The sequence below is a fragment of the Cydia amplana genome, chromosome 25, assembly GCF_948474715.1.
Source record: "Cydia amplana chromosome 25, ilCydAmpl1.1, whole genome shotgun sequence".
Classification (NCBI taxonomy): Eukaryota; Metazoa; Arthropoda; class Insecta; order Lepidoptera; family Tortricidae; genus Cydia; species Cydia amplana.
The window spans coordinates 9,468,580-9,473,549 of NC_086093.1; positions in this window are offsets into that span (position 1 = coordinate 9,468,580).

Sequence of the window (4,970 nt, forward strand, 5' to 3'; positions counted from 1 at the left end):
TGCTAAATTTCAACTTGCTAGGTCATCTGGAAGTGGGTTAGGTTTTTGATGTTTAGATGAGTCAGTCAGTGCCTATGAGTACATGAGAGTCAATAAGTCAATGAGAAAAATCTCGATTTTAGACCTTAATCAGGGATGTTGCGAATATCTGCATCCGCAACCACTTTATTAGATAAAAGTTTATCAGAAGATTGAATAATAAAAATAATAATTTAAATGAAGTCTACCGTGAAATTTAATAATAACTTTAATTAATTCCTAGATACTACCAGGCGTGTCTCACTCCGCGATTTCGTCGCTTTGCTACAGGTAGCTAAAAGTACATCTGTTCCATCCCAATTTTGAGGAAAGCCATAAGGCGCGCGTGGCACTGTCGCCACCTAGCGGCCATATCTGTGCTGATCGTAACAGACGCGTTTTGTTAGAGAGTGAGTCTTCTGTACCTAGTACTATTATTTATTTTGTGATACTATACCTAGGTATTACTTACATCATTTTGGCTTGTACCAGGGGGGTGTCACTCCGCAGTTTAGGTACATTTGGCCGGCGCGCCCATCAGACAGGCGTATGGCGGTGGGCTGCCGCTCTTGCGCACGATAGTCGTGTCACGCGGCGCTCACGCAAAATTGAAAATACACAATGGCTTCGAAACTTACTTCCGTGAGATTCAGGCATACTATCTCCGAATAAAATATGTATGTTTACATAATCAACGTTTGTAATTCCTACATATTTATCTTAAAAATAATAAATCAGTGGGTATAGGTATAAAAACTTGTCAAGTGATAACCCCGTGCCGACACTCACAGCTCGGTCATAAAACTGCGGCGCGCAAAGGAGATTCACGGTTCGTGCGCGGTTATAAGTTTCAATTTTACTTGCAGGCGGCGATATAGGTGTAATTTTATACCTAATCTGACTTTTGTGAAGTAGTGAATTTTCTGTACGGTAGTACTATTAGTTATTCTGTGCTTGTACTCCGTGCTTGTAAGCGGCGCGGCGCGGCAACGATCAAAGACAACAGGACAAGCCTCGACACCGGGACTAATAATATAATTAATTAATTCTATAATTACCTATATCATTTAATAGATATTTGTTTCACTCGGGGGCAAAGTTGTTGTTTAACCGCTCGTGCTAATATTGATACCGGAGCAAGCGAAAGTTTCAAAAATTGAACCACGAGCGTAGCGAGTGGTTCGAGAAATGGAATCTTGAGCGTTGCGAGGGTTTCAAAGTGCGAGGGTTAAACAAAATTTGCCCCCGAGTGAAACACAAAAATTTTTCACCACACCAACCCGAAGAAAATATTGACTGTAAGATATCAAACAAAATCCAAATGAATATTATTAAATATATATTATATCATTTAAAAGTCATTTCTACAGGCAAACATAAGAAACAACTCAAAATTTCTATTTTATTACTTTGCCTCAGAAGGTGTTTTTAATTGGCTCGCAGTCTGCGCCGGTCCGTCACCGTTAATGCAAGCTCCTGATGATGCTCCTCGGTACGGAGTGAAACATGTCGAGCGGTTTCGACTTAAAATACGTGAGTGACCCGCTTTTAATATTTAATATGTCTGTTATGTGTCTCACGGAAGTTTTGTTATTAAAATCTGTAAATATGGTTTTTTACTATACACCGCGCCTTAATTAACATACATACTACATTTCAGGACTGTTCTAGAGATTTCGAGGTTTGTCTGTTTTTGATTGTGTTATTATTATTTACTACAGTGCGCTCATTAATGTGAAGAAGCTAAGAACACATCGCAAAGAAAAGCTTCCGTCCCAAGATGAACCTTCGGAAGACAGTCCACGGGAATCATCGCGACCAGACCACCGAGGAAGCTAAGAAATGCTTTTACGGACTTTAGTGATCACACAGTGTTAATTGTTCCGTGTGTAGTTTTAAGGCCGATGTATATACACGGCGAGCGTAATGCATTCGCATTACATCGCTTGCGTTATGTAGGCAAGGCACTTGCGTTATGTAGGCAAGGCACTTGCAGCAGTTGCAGCACGATGCAGCAGATGTCTAGGCGGAGGCGTGCTGCATGATCCGGTGTGGCCATGCAGGCCTAGCCAAGGTGACGATCGCTATCGCTTCGCCATTGAATCGCTTTGTGTCTCTCTATCACTCTTCCATATTAGTGTGAAAGTGACAGTTGCGATTCGTTCGCTACGTAGCGTTAAGCATTGTCAACGTAACGTAAGATGACGGCCGTCATGACGGTGTCGATAGTTTCGTGAACGTTTTATTAGATAGCGGTGACGCCATTTTGAATAAATGACACGAGATTTGAATAAATGATTCCGTACTACGATTATTTTCCTCTTCTGATGATATTTCATCCTCCAAGTAAATTATAGATGATCAAGCAAATCTTGTCAGTAGGAAAAGGCGCGAAATTCAAATTTTCTATGGGACGTTATCCCATCGCGCCTACATTTTTCAAATTTGCCGCTTTGACCTTGGTGGATGACGGTGTGTTATGACGCCGTGGTACTTTCCACATGTCGCCACCGTAAAGACGGCCGTCTTTTGCGGCCGCTATATGACGGCCGTCATATTACGGCACCGTTTTCGGAGGAATCCAAAGCTTTAGCGATTGGCATGTTGTCTACGGGGCCAGGTCTTTATGAATAACGATCGTCTGCCGCGGTAATCGGAGCGAGGCATCAATATCAGTGCCGCCTCGCTCTCGGCGTGTTGTGAAATCTTATTAGTCATAAGTAGCTAAGATTTGTAATAGTGTAGTTAATACTAGCGACCCGCCCCGGCTTCGCACGGGTTAACAAATTATACATAAACCTTCCTCTTGAATCACTCTATCTACTTATTGAAAAAAACCGCATCAAAATCCGTTGCGTAGTTTTAAAGATCTAAGCATACAGACAGACAGACAGACAGACAGACAGGAAAGCGACTTTATTTTAAACTATGTAGTGATTGTAATATGTGTAGAATTGATTTCATTGCTAGGCATTCCACCAAAATGTCGGCTACTGGGTTTCGATTAGACACTGCTATTGTTTATTATAGGCCTAGCCAAGGTGACAATCGCTTGCGCTTCTCCCTCGAATCGCTTTGTGTCTCTCTATAACTCTTCCATATTAGTGTGACAGTGACAGTTGCGTCTCGTTCTCTACGTAGCGTTAGCGAATGGCATGTTGTCTACGGGGCCTGGCCGCGTAGCCAACCTGGCTAGGCCTAGGCGCGGCTAGGCCGGCTGAGCCGATCGAGCCATAAACTACAAAAGTAATTCTAAGGGCTGATACAGACGGGCTGTCGCCGGCGGTGCATTCGGCGTGCAGTTCCCATACAAGTTGCAGTCGGGTTGCAGTCCGCCTGTACCGGCCCTAAGGCCCTAACATCTTCAGAGAGCAGTGTGGAATCCTAATTCATAATTATTATAAGTACGTTATGTTATTAGTTTATTGATTTTTCTATTCAGTGTAATTGGTGACGATATTTAATGTGTACAGTCAAATATGTCAACTTAATATTGCAGGAATTAGAAAAAGCCTTTTTGCACGTCTATCACAATAGACTTAAGAGTTAGACCAAAAAAAGTCTGCTACGATTTTGATAGCATACGCAGTACAAGTGTTATTTATAAGTCACAATTTCATAGAAGTTTGACATTTAAAACAACACTTGCACTGCGTGTGCTATCAAAATCGTTGCAGACTTACCTATCTTACTCTAGTAGATTGTTAACCAAGGGATGAAATGATGCCTTTCACCCGAGTTAAACACTCTACTTTTCATTTAGAACTCCTGGAAAGTAAAATGCATGTGTTTTTTGTAAAACATGTCTAAGTAAGTATACATTTTTATGGGTAACTTATTGATACTGACTGAAATAGCATGACACGCTCGTAACTCTCGTAAGTACCTATGTTTCCGTGAAAATACGATGGAAAATAATTATGCACTGCATCTGTATTCTGTAAGTACTGTAAAACGTTATAATACGTAAAAGGTAATTCGCCACTCATTGCGAATTTTCTCATTTTCGCACTTGTATCGTAATGTAGGTACTATTGCAATGTCACTCGATAGACAATTAGTGGGACGCTCCGCAAAGAGCTGAACCATTTTTATTGTCCTTGGGATTTTGCGTTTGCTGGTTCTAATGTTGTCTCATGAAACATTTGCTTCGCAGATACAACCAACGCGAGGAAGTGCGGCTTAAACGTGGCATACCGTGAGTACCATTCTTATTGACCGAAACGTGTCATTGTCAGATTGGGCTCAGTTACAATTTAAGATTAATTATTTTGATACAACTAAAAAGAAAGAAAGAAAGAAAAGAGCTCATTATAAGAATCTCAAATATAGGTTAAACAATTTAGAAGTTATTCAAGAAACTAGGCAAAAAATAACCATTCCACCTCTTTATTTCCGAAACGACTAGGTTTAATTATTTTTTTTAAATACATTTTAAATAGTTATTTGCCTATAGCTGACAGGAAAACCTAGGTATTAGAAATCTGCAGTCAAGCGTAAGTCGGACTTAATTACTTAATAGTTTTTGATACGATCCCTAAGGGTTTTTAAAGACATTTCACTCACGTTTCACACAAAAAATACATTATTAAAAATTGTGTAGGTAATGTACGGAACCCTTGGAACGCGAGTCCGACTCGCATTTGGCCGGTTTTTTATCGTCAGAGTAGACTGCCCACTGAGGCATCCGAACCAATTCCATGAACCCCACAACGCATCATCATCAAAATAAAATTATCTAATTAAAAACAAAAATAGCCTTGACCATATTTCTTTAGGCAACCCTTATTTATGTTCTGGTACATATTTTCTTTCATAAAATATAAGTTTCATCCGTCAGACGTATCGGTGAAGGTCGAACATATATTTCATGAATTTGATGATAGACTAGTAGTTCGCCCCGAACTGAGAACTCGCGTTTCGTATAGAACTGTATTTTAAAAATGGTAAAT